Below are 16,522 nucleotides of genomic sequence, written 5' to 3'. Positions count from 1 at the left end.
ATTTATAAATTATACTTACATATATATTATAATTTGATAATTGTGTACTAATAATAGTAATGATCCAAGCCGTGGTGTTTTCAGTCGCCTCGTACATGTGAAAGCTGGACAATGAATGAAGAAGATGGAAGAAGAATTGATGCCTTTGAATTGTGGTGTTGGCCAAGAATATTGAATATATCATGGACTGCCAGAAGAACAAACAAATCTGTCCTGGAAGAAGTACAGCCAGAGTGCTCCTTAGAAGCAAGAATGGCAAGACTCACATACTTTGGACATGTTATCAGGAGGGACCAGTCCCTGGAGAAGAACATCTTGCTTGGTAAAGTAGAGAGTCAGTGAAAAAGAGGAAGACCCCCAACAAGATGGATTGACCCAGGGCTGTAATAATGGGCTCAAGCGTAACAATTGTGAGGATGGTGCAGGACCGGGCAGTGTTTCGTTCTGTTGTACATAGGGTCTCTCTGAGTTGGAACCAACTGGACAGCACCTAACAGCAACAGCAATAGTAATGATAGCTCAATCAAAGAGAAATTTTTAAATACTTGGAGCATATGATAATAGAGAGTTTAATAATTTATAATTCCAGTCAATGAATATAATTTTGTTGCAGAGAAGTGTGACAGGGTAAACATTTCAATTATAAAAATATAGTACATAAGATTTCTTTGAGGAAGTGTGATAGAAATAAAGGTCAAGGAAATAAAATAACTGTAAAATTTTCAGCTGGTTTGGAAAGTATTAAATGGATACTTTAAATGGATAATTGTTGTATTAAATTGTATGGATTCAGATTCTATTGAGTACATTTAAAATAGTTGATGTAATAGTTTTATTTTTAAATGTCAGTGTTTACAGTATGCTGGAAATTAAATTCTGTGGAAATACATGTTTTACTACAGGTGAAAAATTTTAGATGTCAACTTGGTGTAATGTCTGAATTGCTACATAGTTTTTCAATATTCTTTTAAGGGTCTGTGAACAAAAAAGGTTGATGACTGCTAGCCTGCCGACCTTGTTAACCTGGCATACAAAACCGTTTACCACCTGACTCCTTTCAGTCTTACTTTATTTTGTACCACTTTCTGCCTCACATTTTATGCTCCAGCAAGACAAAACTGTTGTAGTTCCACGTATATGTCATACTTTTTCCTGCCTCTTGTCTTCTTCTGTGTAATTTTTTTTTTCCTTTTTTCCTTACTACCTTCTACTCTTTCTTTAAGATTCAGAAGTCTAGATTGAGGAATTCTTGTTACACCTCCCACTTATTATAGGCTCAGATGTTCATACTCCTTGCTCCCTCATGCCCTCTTGTAGATCCGTCACTATCCTTAACAAATGGTTTTGTAATTAGCTCCCTTTTTTCTGGAATTAGATTGTAAGGTCTCTGAGAGTAGGGCTATGTTTTTTTATCTTTGCGTCCTCAGCACCTAGCTATATACCTCTCCTGGCAATAAGTTAATTTATTGGACAAATATTAATTATTGAATGAAGCAAGGAAAAGTGGCTTTCAATTGTTAGAAAGTTAATTCTTGTGCTTAACTTTTTTTGAGTCAATTAAACTATAAAGGGCTATTTTTGGTGTATGCTAGTTATTTTTTTACTGTAATATTTGCACTTACTGGTAGGGTTTTCGGTAAGATTTCACATGAACATAGGATTTTGAAGCTGAAAATGAGCAGAAGGAGTGCAGCAGTGTTGAGCGATAAGGGAAGGAGTCTAGTTTTGACTCTGCTGGTTACTTGCTGTGTGACCACAGGCAAGTTAACCAACCTGTGGATTGACTTTCTCATCTGTAAAATGGGTTAGTGATCAGATTATCTTTAAGATTTCTGGCATCTTTGATTTAATAAAGAGAGAAAAAAAATTAGTGAAGCAAACAAATTATTATCCTTGACAGGAGGAATAATAATATACATGGGATTGATTTATTTTCTAGCCACTCGTATTGTGGACATTTGGTGGTGTACAGAGATTCTGTGATTTTGTTCCTTTTACCTTTAAACTGTGTATAGTACCATGGCATAGATTTTATCCTTAATGTAAAAAAAAATTAAAATAATTCATATTGTCATGATTGATGAAATAGGTGCATCTGAAATTCTAGAAGTTAGCATACTATGTTAATTTGTATAATTTTCAGATTATATTTTACCTTCTTTCACTAAATACATAATTTGATCTGATTAATATTATACTTTTAATTAATATTATACATTTCTGTTGTTCTGGAAATGAATTTACATATGTTGAAACATTTATTTGCAGCCAATTAGTCACTGCAGCTTTTTTCCATGATGAGCAATATTTTTGAAAAATTATAAGAGTGCTTTTCTACATCTTTTGGTCAGTCATAATATGAAGTAATTAAGTTTTAGAAAGCTTGATTGAATGACATTTATTTATGACTTTTATAAAGGGTTTGAGATTATGTTGTCCGACAAAGACAGAAGCAGTATTTGCTTTCTTGTCTCCCACTCCAACCCAGCCCCCCTTTTCTCCACCTGCTTGAGGAAAGCTGTATTTCTTCAGACAAACCTCATAATTGCTCTTCTGTGCCTGATTTGGGCCTCAGGAAAGGCCCATAGCATCTGTAAAGCTGGCAGCGAAATGGTATTTCCAGGCAAGCACAGGGTTGCTGGGTAGTAAGCCAATCCACAGCTTTGTCTGAGCAGCTGAGAACTTCGCCGGAGTATTACCACGGTGTTCAGTAACACAGACCTGTGCCATGAGCAAGTAAAGCACGGAGCTAGTGTCAGGGTCAATATTTATAGACCACTACGTAGCTGCCCTGCAGAGAGAGAAGACAGAGAAACACGCATGCAAAGGGCAAGGAAAGACAGACTGCAGTGGAGGGAACTTTAATTTCCAATTTTTTTTCCCTTAAAAAAACTCTTTTTAACTGTCAGGTTCAAACTTCTGCTGAATCATAACCATTGGGCGCTGAGCTATGACAAGAGGGGAAACAAAAAGTTAAAGGAGCAAGGCTGCCATAAGTGAGAAGGTAAGTAATTAGCCAGTAGAGTGTCGCTTTTACTTGTAAACTCCAGCTCCCTGGTGGCTACTGTGCATCAGTAAGCAAAGAGCTGTGTCGCATGTTGAAGGCTAATAAGGGGGAGCTGCCTGCTGTTTAAGAACGTTCTTGGTGGCACTGTAGTTTTGTGTACTGCTGTTGAGAATGCTGTGTGCATTTGCCATACACTTCAATTACGTGGGTGGTGGGAACGGATCTCGAACATTCATTTCATGTTGTAGCCTATCATTGGAGCCCTGGTGGCACTTAAGTTTCTGTCTCTTCATTCTGTCAAACTCAAAATATTTCAGTTGGTAAATTCCTATTTACTTTTCTATTGATATTAAAACATTAGTATCAGTAAGCTTACAATAATCAGTTATCTAGAAATGAAATATAGGGGGAAAATTCAGATGAACATGTGAAGATATAGTAGACGGTGTCAAAAGGTAGAAACTTTGAATGTAGATAACCTAAGGCCTCTTAAAAGAATACCAGTACCCACTTGACAGTGCACTAAAGTGGAATAATGACTACCTTTGGGCATAGAGAGTACCGGGAGGGATCAGAGGTAGGAGTAATCTTCTCAATCCAAGGTGCAAAACACTTAAGCTCTTCAGAGAAGCTTTCTGCTTGTCCAAGTGATTTGCGATGGGTTCCTCACAAAATGTGACTCTCTATTAAATATATACAATTAAATCTCTTACTACACATTAATAGATTATTTCCCTTTCATCGTGCATACCACTTTTTGGCAGGTTTCTCTATGTGCTCATGGTGCTGTAGTATGTTCATTCATCAATGTTTCACATGCCCCTGATTGTCATTAAAAGTAGTGGTGCTAACGGGGACAGGAAAGAGATTGTTTTATATGTATTTTCTGATTTAAAATGCCCATGAACTTTATATACTAACATGTTTGTGTTTAATACGCATGACTTGGAAAATAAATATGTTGCTTCATAGGACATATGATATTTACTAGATAAAACTTCTCTACTGATATAGTGAAAGTTTCCTTTTTTTTAAATTGTGGGACTATAGTCTTTCTCTTGATATTTAAAATTTTTAGGTTGGGTTATAGATGGTGATTATAGTTCCTGAGGGTTTTCTGTACTACATATTTAAGTTAAAAAACAAAAGTGACAGTAAAGCTGCTGTACAGCTTAAATTGTAGACCAATAGAGATAAGGAAAAGCTAATATTCTGGCACAGATTTTAAGTTGAGGGCTAACATGCAGAAACCAACTCATTTTAAAGTAGGATAAGACACATTTAAAACAGCAAGCAGAAGAGGTCTTAATGGAAGGTAAATATTTTAAAATGTAACCAGCAGTTATAGTATCACTTCTGTCAGATGCCCATATAATTTTTTAAATCACGCAAGATGTTTCAAGCAAACTTTATGAATGTGTATTAACTCAAAAATGTTTTGAGGTTAATCCAGTTGATATCTAAATTTAAAATATTTTAACATTAATTTGATTCTTGTTTTATCTTCTGAATGAAACATTTTGTTTACTTTTTCAAGTTCTGCCTATCAGTTTATTAAAAAGTTTGATTTAGATTTTTGACAATATATTTATTTTGAAAATGGCAACTATAGTGGATCTGGAATGAGCATTTCCTAGTTAAGTCTGACTGAGTAATTTCATTAGTGATTTTTTCTTTGATACTGCCTTTGGGTAATATCTCATGATTAAGTTTGTAATTTTAGTTCTTTATTCAGCATCTTGTATTTTTTAACTTTTATATGTTACATAAATGCTTACATGATATTGCTTTCTTGCCCCTTTTTCATTGGCTTTATTTTTCTTCCTTCTGGCATTTTGTTTTAGAAATACCCTGTAGAAATTTTGGGCAAAACATGAGGGACAAATAAAATCCCTACAATGAAAAGAAACTGAAGAAAGCTGTCCCTTCAATCAAGACAGGAGATATAGAATTGTGATATTGATTGATAAAGTCCAAAATGAAGGTGTATTTTGGTTGAAGGCCAGTTAAAAATACCTTCCCAGTATTACTTCTGGCTTTATTTTCAGTCCTGATACTGGGTACTTATCATATTTGTACATGACATTTTACATGCAGGAATTTTATAAAAATGAATATGGAATATTTTATATTATGTGTTAAATATCTACTGAAGCAAGATAAGTGAATTTAGCTTGAAATGTTAACGTGAACCTTCTCATAGGTCTCACTGCCTCAAGTCTCACTTGCTGCGCTACCAGTCCACATAGTATACTGCCCTTAGAGGAATCGCCCACCCCATGGCCACATCGCTTTTCTGCTACAACCCTCCCATTGGACGCTCTCTGTTGCTCACAGATAAAGCTCAAGTTTCTTGACGAGCTATGTCTCTTCTTGCTCTAGTTGCTACTTTCCTTCTACCTTCATCTTCTACCATTCCCTCTGGGCTGTTTTCCCCACGTCTTCTCTTGCCCCTTCAATTTTATGCTCTTGCAACATTGTTGTATTTCTTAAAACAATTGGTAGTGTTTTATTCCCCTTGGAAATTGTTCATGCTTTTCTCTCTGTCTTGAAAGTCCTTTTTCCTAGTCTTTGCCTTCCAGCCTCAGTGGTGGCATCCTGCCTTGGGACCCCTGCTTGTCCACTGTTAGCCTCTGTGGTTTGGTTTTCTGTATAAGCCAACGTCACAGCACTTTGCAAAGCTTGATGATGTAGGGTTTTTGTGCTTCTTTTTCCACACTAGATGGTAAGCTACTAGTGGCTATTTTTTTTTAAATTAAATTAACAGGTGCTCAAAAATTTGAACTAAGCTAAAATTTTATCGTATTTATTTTAAACACACATTTTGCTTTATAACCTCTTTTGTTTAATATATTTTAAAACTTTGATTAATTGGATTGAAAGAAAATTTCTCAAGTCTATGGTAAACGCTTTGGGGACAGTAGCAAAGTTTTGTTTTTAATTATTTTTCTGGCACCAGTCATAGTAAGGTTGTGTGTGTGTATCCACAAAAGTAGATATTTGTTCAATTTATAAACTTATTTGAATAATGAAAGTTCAAAATTATATTGGGTAGCAAATACAAATTCAGGAGATATAGCTCACACATGTTGGTTGTTTAATTATTCTGAATTTAATTTGTCACCAAAATCAGCTACTTGCTGCTCCCAAATGGACCGCTGTGTTAAATTAAATGATGCCCTCGCAAACTGAAGACAGGGTTTACCCAGTACCAGTTGCTGTCTAATCTTTTCTGACTCATGGCGACCCTGTGTGTGTCGCAGTAGAACTGTGTTCCGTAGGGTTTTCAGTGGCTGATTTTTTGGAAGTAGGCCAGGCTTTCTTCCAAGGTGCCTCTGTGTGGACTCGAACCTGCAGTCTTTCATTAGCGGTAGAGTGTCAGTTGTTTGCACACCCAGAAACTCTGAAGACAATGTTACATCTTCCAAAAGGCCCGGTGAGAATTTCAGGAGAGAATAGATCTATCCTCATGTATCCTGGAGAATTACAGAGTGGAATTGTTCTAGATGTTACTGATAAATGTATACCTCCTAATTTTATTTACCGTGGCAGAGATGGTTAGCAATTTAAGGAAACGATATAAAATCATGGCTTAAAAATTCTAAGACCTGAAAGGTGATATTCCATTTAGGACAGAAGAATTTGCCTCTCAAAATAGAAACATTGAAAGAAAAGGAAGTTCAGTGTTTAAAACGTAGTTAAGAAATAGCAGCTGTTTCTTTCAGCTCTGGTACTCAATAAAAAATTTTATTTTGTCTTTAATTGTGTTTTATTTACCTGTTATACATAAAAGTACTTTGCATATCAGTATTTTGTATACTGGAAACAAATGTAATGCACAGTTTAGAGTAATTTACAATTTTAAAATTTTGATTATTTTACTTTTTAGTGTACTACCAGTTCACAGTTTTTAAGCCTTATGAACCTCTTCCAGGCGTTGAATATGACTTTTCTGTTTGTTTAACCTTGAATTGTAGCTGTCTTAGGAATGAAAACAAGATTGGTATTTTCATAGGAAAATTTGGTAACTTTTTAATTTGCTTGGAATGGACCATAATTCAATTTGTAATTTCTTTTCAGATATATTTTGCTCTCCTAACTAGCCTGTAGTGTAATATATATGGGGAAGGTGCCTCCACCAAAGAATTATAGGAATAAATAGTGTAGATTTTACTGGCATATTGAATATTATAATGGGCCAGTATCTAAAACTGGGGGTAGAGAGGCAGTATCTAAAACTGTGTCCTTTGGTTATAGACAGAAATGTACTTGGTTCCCATCAGACAGTGATGAAGGGAACCCCAACTTGCCTTAATGTTAAATGATTCTAGCAAAAACAAACAAAAAATGCCACCACCACCAACAAAAAGAGATCAAAGAACTTTGAGATTGGAATGAGGGATAGAAGTTTTTACTGGAACAATAAAGTTTTATTTTATTAATCTAAGCAGCTTGGCTTGCCAGTCACAGACAGATTTTCTATAGCTGTGGATGGCACAGGATTCATATAACCTGAGACAACTAAATGAATTATGGAAGTGGAACCTTAAAGCTCTTCCACTTCAACTCTTTCATTTCATAGATGGGCAAATGAGAGGACAAAGAGGTGAAGTAGCTTGCCAAATGTTGTCTTTTAAAGTAGCTAGTTCAGATTTGAATTAAAGAAAACAAAAACATATTTATGAGGCCAGTATTTTATTAGTGTGACTTTTCCTGTCCTGGTTATAAATTACTCATATTGCACCAAGCTTAATTGGTCATTATCTCTGTGTTTTGCATTATATTAGACTTCTTTGTAGTATTTGACAATTCCTGAAATTTAAAGCTAGTCATTATTGCCCTCATCTGAGATGGAGCACTTTCCCCTATTAACCATATTTAAAATATGTTTTTTTTTCCTAATGGCAGATTCCTGCCTGGGTCTCCTGATTTCCCCCATTCTGTTTGGTAGTACAATCAGGTTTATGCCACATTACGACAGATAATTGAAGCAGTCGCAAAAGACTGAAACTGCAAACACAAATTTTTATGCTTTAATTATATCTAAGACTTTCTACTAGGAAATATATGGTTACATTTGTATCGCTTTTTTTTAAAGATGATTATTCTAATTTACAGCTGGGAAAACAAAACAAACAAAACACAACAAAAAAACTGTAGTTAAAACAAAAATCCAAGAATCAAATGTGCTTTTCCAGGTTGTATTGATTTTAATCTACTATTCTTTAAAAATATAATTAATGAATGGGGCAGAGTGGAGCTTTGTAAGAACAAAGTCCTTTTTCCTCTATCTTTGTCTGTACCACCTCCAAAGAAATTGGGGCTTCTGGGCTTATTCCATTTTTATTAATATTAGGGTCCCTGGTAGATTTAAGGAGTCCTGGTGGTGCGGTGGCTAAGAGTTCAGCTGCTAACCAAAAAGGTCAGCAGTTTGAATCTACCAGCCACTCTTTGGAAACTCTACGGGACAGTTCTGCTGCATCCTGTGTGGTCACTCTGAGTCAGAATCAACTTGAAGGCAATGGGTTTGTTTGTTTGTTTGAAGGATGAAAGAAAGGGTTTTTGAGCAAATAGCTGAAGGTTGTTCTCAGTCTCGGCCTGTGTCTCTGTACCTTCCTATTTCCTCCTCCATCATACCAAAATCAAAGTGCTCTTCTCTGTCCACTTCCCCAATCCAAGAAAAAAGTCCAGTTACTCCATAGTGAACATTTTCCGTTGGATTGGTACTTTTCACTTCTAATATATGACATTTCTCATCTTTTTTTAGTCTTTCCCTGCAAAGAGACTTGTGTTTTTTCAGTCTTTGCTGATATGATAGAGGAAAGTGATATTTAATTTTAGGTTTTTAGTTACTCGTGAACTTGAATCTGGGTGAGTTATTAATTATTAGCATTTTATTTATATACTTGCTATTTTGTTAGAAGCTATATTTCTCGTATTGGTTTAGAAGATCTTTTTTTTTTTTTTTAAATCATTCTTAAAAATCCTCTTAGTTTGCAGCTGTTTTCACAGGCTTTTGATTACTGTAATACTATTTTATGTATTTTGTGATGTAAGTATGTTTTGAAATATTTTTATTATTAAATCCAATCAGTATTTGCTTTGCTTTGAAACTCAGAAAGCTCTTTTCTATTCAGAAATAGGAAAGCATTTTTATGATTTGATTTATTTACCTGTTAATACTGTGATTCATAAGGAATTTATTAATCAGGTACTTCAGCAATCTTATTGATTCGTTCTTCCCCTTTCCCACTTTTTTGTGAAGTTGTTTTTATCCCGTGTTCCTGTTGAGCAAATTTAATTTTGTGTGCTACCTCCCAATCTATTGTGCATTTAAAATTTTCTCTCTGTGGGATAAAAGTGCACGTTTCTTGCTAAAGGAGATTTAAGTATTGGAGCACGTTCGAGCATTGCTGCTGGTTTTAACTTGGCATGCCCCTAGGAGTTACTGTAGACAGGAGGCTGCCTATATTACTTACGTTAGAGGAGACCTAATCAGAACTTCTAAATCATAGAGACAAGTCACTGAAACGGGTGATAGGATGAGTCTTTTATTATTTGGAATGATGAGCACTGAAGATAGCAGAATCTCAAAATGGACACAAATAATCCTATATTTTAAATAATCCCATACTTGGAAGCAGTTAAAAACATATTTTAATTTCCTCAGATTTTAGTACCCTCATTGGTTTTTATCATTGTCTTCCATTCCAAAGCAAGTTAAATTTCAGTTCTCCCTCATATGCTTAATACACAGCACCATTCCTTTCCTCACGTATCTGCTCGTGACTTCAGCAGGATAATTGGCAAGGAACTGCCAAGTCAGCAGGGAGTAACTGTTGCATCTGGGGTCCCCATTTCTGTAAATCTCATCCAAGGGAGAAATAAGTCTTAACTAACCGGCAGCCTTTGTTATCGTCTCTATTTTAAGCTACTTGATTAAGAGACTCAGGCTGGTTGCTGTGGTATCAAGTTCTGGTATTTGAAGCAGGAAAGGAAATTTCTCGATGTATTTGAGTATCACTAGAACTCAATCCTGATACACCAAGTGATTACTTGTCATGATGTAAAAGAGGATAGATTGGTTGGCTCTGAATGGACATACCTCATAAATATAGTTTTGTGTTTATGTAGGGGGAATGCATATATGAAAGTTTATAAAGATGATCATTTGCTGTCCTAGTTTTTTGTTATACATTTAGCCACAGTGAAATAATTTGTTTTCTTTTCCTGTTTACCTCAAGGCAAACAATTTTACCTTCAGAAAATGTAGGATTTTTGTCCCCTTTGGGTCACTTTGCCGTTTGTTGGTATATTGGTATGTCTTTGGTAAGAATTAAACTACAGTTCATTGGGGTTTTGTTTCATAGCCCTGCTCTGAAATACATGAAGGTAAATTATACCTTGTAGTTAATACTCAGGCTGTTCTTGCATTATGACTTAGAAAATTATGCACCGCTATCTGTACTGATTAGCAAGCTTGAAAATTCTAAGTAGGTGACTCATTATTCCTCCATTTTTCAGTGATACTTTGTTATTTTCCTGCTTTAATATAAATACAATTATAACTACATAGTATATAGCTGGAACATAATTCAATATGTGATTTCATATATTAATTCTTCAGGTAAATATTTGTTTTTTCTGTATGTGAAATTCATTTCACTAAGAGTCTCTTTTCCACCTCATCTCTACACCCTTCTTAATTTCATCTGCAAATTAATATATCGTTATTCCCAGTAGTAGTTTAGCTTATTAACCTTGAAGTTTATTTCTGTGTTTATTGTCAGAGGCTTGTTGGCAAATCTAAGTTGACAATAGTAGAGAAAGAAAGCATGGTGACCTAGGACACAAACCATTCTACTGAAGTAACTCAGGGTTCTTTGAATGTGTAGATTTTCTTTGTTATTGTTTTGTCTGTTATTTTAAATGAACCGACATACAATGCTTATAGTCTTTTGAGTTACTTATTAATCCTTCATGTGTAATTTTTATAAATTCTTATTGGTAGAAATAGATAACCAATTATTTGGAGTGATTTGGTTTTCTTCTGCTGTTGCACTCCAAAGTAGATTGGTGCAGCTTCCAAAGCACAGAGTGAGTTTAAAATATGCTGCTGAAACCATGTGTTCTTAACTTAGTGAGCTGGTTTTGTGGTCAATTTGTAGCTCTGCTTATAATGCATGTTCTCTCTAGTAGAAAGGAAATTTGACATTTATGTTAGCATGATTTCAATTTCGTAATAGTCCAGACAACGTATGATTTGCACAGAAGTAGAGAGTCAGTCTTTCATTTTGGTTAGATTTTAATAAAATTCTTTCGGTGACATACATATGTTTCTGTTTATTAACCTTAATATTGCCAGTGGTATCAACTGATGCTTCTGGAGACATAAAGCATACCTCAGATTGAACACTGGTTTACACACACCCTAAGACATGTAGTACACACAGATGGCCTGTTGTACATTGATTGCCCTTCTCTCCTCATACAGTAGGGCCGCTCATTTCTCCGTGTTGGGCACTTCAACAAACAGGCTGAGCGGGATAACCTGGTGACCAGTGTTCTGAATTACCCACCCAGCCAGGGCTCATGCATGTTCAGCAATCCTTTCTCTCTTTCCCTCTTCCCCTTCTTCTTCCTCTCACTATTCCCCTTCTCCTTTATTTCCTTGTTATGTCTTCCCCCCCTTGTTCGTATATTAGTCGGTTGCATCTCAGGCAATTATCTATGGAGTTGTTTTTTTTTTTTTTTTAAACTTCAGCCTTTTCTTTATCTTCTGCCTTCTATCTATTGCCCAATTATATCATAAAACTCTTCTTTTTGTACAATTTGAAGAAAAACTTTCCCATTTTAACAGAAACCTCAAATGTCTGGAAGTAAAAGAAATTTGTATCACAGAATGTTGAAATACCATCAGTATCTTTTTACAATTTCTCCTAAAGTCATCTACTCTTATATTTTACAATTAGTGATAACTTGAATAACATTATGTGTGGATATTTAGCCCTTACAGTAATTCTAGTTATTATTGTCCGTATTCTAAATAGACGACGAAATATATATTCAGAGAGGTTAAATAACCATGCCTGAGATCATGCAGCTTGGAAACTAGGGGAGGTAGGATTGGAACCCAGTTCTTTCTGACTCTGAAAACTCTACAGTATAGTGTATGACTTTTTTTTTTTTTAAATAGCTGATTTAACTGCCCTACTCTATGCATCTCTAAAAGTTTGAGAAACAGCACAGTAGTGAATAATGCTTCCAGATGTAACACATCTAAACCAGAGTGCAGCAACTCCATTCCCTCCATGGAATACAAGGCTCTATTGATAGTCAAAAACAGGAAAGAGAAGTCTTAATTTTAGTATATTAGTCTCATCTCAGTCCTTATTTTTCTCACTTTTATAATTCTGATAAAGAGATAAGATAATTATGCAGGACTGTGTGTTCTTTAGTATAAATCAATGACTTTTACCCTCTGAAATATTTTGAGGCAGGACAAATCTTTATCTGAAATCTATACACTTTTGTTAAAAATTATTTTATTGTGATTTTGGAGGAAATTTACACAGCAAATTAGGTTCCCATTTAACAATTTCTATACATACTGTTCCGTGACATTGGTTACACTTTTCACAATGTGTCAGCATTCTCATTATTTCCATTCTGGTTGTTCTGTTTCCATTAATCTAGCTTTCTTGTCTCCCTTATCTTCTCATCGTTAGTCTAGGGTAAATGTTGACTGTTACCTTTCATATAGATGATTTTTAGAGGACCACTGTACTCACGGCTGATATTATTTATTTTATGAGCCACTCTGTCTTTTGGCTGATAGATGGCCACCAGTCTGTTGGTATCTATTGGTATCTAGTGGCTACCAAGTTTAAAGGGTATCCCAGGATGATAGTCTCAGGGGTTCCAGTAAGTCTGGCCTTGTTTAAGAATTTGAGTTTTGTTCTACATTTTTTTTCTCATTCTGTCCGGGACCATCTATTGTGTCCCTGGTCAGAACGTTCAGTAGTAGTGGCTGGGCACCATCCATATAGTTTTTCTGGTCTTCAGGTAGGTGAGGCCGACCCTAGATGCCACTCACCGAACTAGGATGGTAGAACGTTATCTTTATGAGCTATGTATTGGCAATTGACCGAGTTGGCTGCACGATAATGGTCTTAAGCCCTCGAATCCAGTAACCCAATCCTATGAGGTATTTGGTTATGTCTAGGAAGTATCCATAACTGGGCACCCTATGTGCTTTATTTTATATATGAATATATATGCAGCACACACAAATGTGTATATACATTTGCCTACAGAAACACCTATACATATGTGCACCTGCATATTCGTATGTGCTTACCTGTGCATCTGTAAGCATACATAATATACCTGTGTAATCACACACATATTTTTTGGTTGTTATTACTGTTGTTGCAAAATTGCATATGTTGTAGCTTTTACCAAAATTTGTTCCCTATTCTTGTGTACTTCTTCGTGTCATCTTTTACCTTGGTCAGGTTGTGCTGACTTCACCCTTATTTGGTGTTGCCTTACCCATCACCAAAACTAATAAGTGTTTAGTATCTAGAAAGTGATTCCCCCTCCTTCTTCCTGCCATCCCTGGTAACCACCAAAGAAAGTTGTTTTCTGTATGTGTATCTATTCTTGTCTTTTTATAATAGTGAAGTCATACAGTATTTGCCCTTTTGTGATTGACTTATTTAACTCAGCATAATGTCCTCCAGATTCATCCACATAGTATATTTTGAGAACTCCTTGTTATTCTTTATGGCTGGATAGTATTCCATTATGTGTGTGTATCACAGTTTGTTTATGCATTCATCTGCTGATGGGCAGTTAGGTTGTTTCCATCCTTTTACTATTGTGAATAACGCTGCAGTGAACATGTTAGGTGCCGTTGAGTCCATTCCAACTCGTGACCCTGTGTACAATAGAACGAAACACTGCCTGGTCCTGCACCATCCTCACAATTGCTGCTATGTTTGAGCCCATTGTTGCAGCCACTGTGTCAATCCATCTTTTGAGGGTCTTTCTCTTTTTTGCTGACCCTCTACTTTACCAAGCATGATGTCCTCCAGGGACTGATCCCTCCTGATACCATGTCCAAAGTACTTGAGATGAAGTCTTGGTATCCTTGCTTCTAAGGAGCATTCTGGCTCTGCTTCTTCCAAGACAGATTTATTTGTTCATCTGGCAGTCCATAGCATACAAATATTCTTCTCCAACACCATAATTCAAAGGCATCAATTCCTCTGTCTTCTTATTTCTTGTTCAGCTTTCATATGCATATAAGGCAGTTGAAAACACCATGGCTTGGGTCAGGTGCACCTTAGTCCTTAAAGTAACGTGTTTGCTTTTTAACACTTTAAAGAGATCTTTTGCAATAGAATTGCCCAATGGAATGTATCATTTAATTTCTTGATGGCTGCTTCTATGGGCGTTGATGGTGGATCCTAGTAAAATGAAATCCTTGACAACTTCAGTATTTTCTCCATTTATCATGATTTGCTTATTGTTCCAGTTGTGAGGATTTCTGTTTTCTGTATGTGAGGTGTAATCCATGCTGAAGGCTGTGGTCTTTAATCTTCATCAATAAGTGCTTCAAGTGCTTTTCACTTTTTCAGCAAACAAGGTTGTGCCATCTGCATATCGCAGGTTGTTAATGAGTCTTCCTCTACTCTTGTTGCCTTGTTCTTCTTTATATGGTCTAGCTTCTCAGATTATTTGCTTAGCATATAGATTGAATATGTATGGTTAAAGGATACAACCCTGACGCACACCTTTCCTGATTTTAAACCACGCAGTATCCCCTTGTTCTGTTCGAATGACTGCCTCTTGGTCTAAGTACAAGTTCCTCATGGGCACAATTTAGTGTTCTTGGAATTCTAATTCCTCGAAATGTTATCTATAATTTGTTGCGATCCACACAGTCAAATGTCTTTGCATAGTCAATAAAACACATGTAAACATCTTTCTGGTATTCTCTGCTTTCAGCCAAGATCCATCTGACATCAGCAATGATATCCCTGGTTCCACATCCTCTTCTGAATCCGGCTTTATTTTCTGGCAGTTCCCTTTCGATATACTGCCTCAGCTGCTTTTGAATAATCTTCAGCAAAATTTTATTTGCATGTAATATTAATGATATTGTTTGATAATTTCCACATTTGGTTGATCACCTTTCTTGGGAATATGGAGCTCTTCCAGTCGATTGGCCAAGTAGCTGTCTTTCAAATTTCTTGGCATAGACGAATGAGCACTTCCAGTGCTGCATCTGTTTGTGGAAACATCTCAGTTGGTGTTCTGGAGACTTGTTTTTTGCCAATGCCTTCAGTGCAGCTTGAGCCTCTTACTTCAGTGCCATCAGTTCTTGATCATAATGCTACCTCCTGAAATGGTTGAATGTCGACCAGTTCCGTTTCGTACAGTGAGTCTGTGTATTCCTTCCATCTTCTTTTGATGCTTCCTGTGTCAGTCAGTATTTTGCCCTTAGAATCCTTCAGTATTGCAACCTGAGTCTTGAGTTTTTTCTTCAGTTCTTTCAGCTTGAGGAATGCTGAGAGTGTTTTTTCCTTTTTGTTTTCCTTATCTGTGTCTTTGCACATTTTATTATAATACCTCAATTTGTCTTCTTGAGCTGCCCATTAAAATCTTCTGTTCAGCTCTTTTACTTCATTGTTTCTTCCTTTCTCTTTAGCTACTCTGTGTTCAAGAGCAGATTTCAGAGTGTCTTCTAACATCCATTTTGGTCTTTTCTTTCTTCCATTTCTTTTTAATGTCCTTTTGCTTTCTGCATGTATGATGTCCTTGGTGTCATTCCACAGCTCATCTGGTCTTCGGTTATTAGTGTTCAGTGCGTCAAATCTCTTCTTGAGATGGTCTCTACTTTCCGGTAGAATATACTTACGGTTGTACTTTGCCTCTCATGGACTTGTTCTAATTTTCTTCAACTTCAACTTGAACTTGCATATGAACAATAGATGGTCTGTTCCAGAGTCAGCCCCTGGCCTTGTTCTGACTGATGATATTGAGCTTTTCCAACGTCTCTTTTCACAGATGTAGTTGATTTGATTCCTGTGTATTCCATCTGGTGAGGTTCGTGTTTAGTCACTGTTTATGTTGTTGAAAAAAAGTATTTGCAGTGAAGAAGTCATTGGTCTTGCAAAATTGTATCATGTGATCTCTGGCGTCATTTCTGTTACCAAGGCCATATTTTCCAATACCAATCATTCTTTGTTTCCAAATTTCACATTCCAATTGCCAGTAATTATCAATGCATCTTGCTTGCATGTTTGATCAATTTCAAACTGCAGAAGTTGGTAAAAATCTTCAATTTCTTCATCTTTGGCCTTAGGTGGTTGGTGCATAAATTTTTTTATTTTATTTTTTTTTATTGTACTTCAGGTGAAGGCTTACAGAACAAAAAGTTTCTTATGAAACAGTAGTACACATATTGTTTTATGACATTGGTTAACAACCCCACAACATGTCAAC

The 16,522-nt window shown here is 35.9% G+C and overlaps 1 protein-coding gene across 1 annotated transcript in view; it reads left to right on the top strand.

The window, feature by feature from the left end:
* The first annotated feature begins 2,907 nt into the window (after nucleotides 1-2,907).
* The window catches only part of BMPR1B (bone morphogenetic protein receptor type 1B), a 216,741-nt gene continuing 203,126 nt past the window's right edge, over nucleotides 2,908-16,522 (top strand). Inside the window, exon 1 of the mRNA XM_004387006.1 lies at nucleotides 2,908-3,004. The gene's annotated coding sequence lies outside the window, so the exon portion shown is untranslated. The remainder of the gene's footprint in view (nucleotides 3,005-16,522) is intronic.

The sequence above is a fragment of the Trichechus manatus genome, unplaced genomic scaffold (genome assembly GCF_000243295.1).
Source record: "Trichechus manatus latirostris isolate Lorelei unplaced genomic scaffold, TriManLat1.0 scaffold00178, whole genome shotgun sequence".
Lineage (NCBI taxonomy): Eukaryota > Metazoa > Chordata > Mammalia > Sirenia > Trichechidae > Trichechus > Trichechus manatus.
Note: the sequence above shows the minus strand (reverse complement) of the source record. Positions and strands in the feature narration are given on the sequence as shown.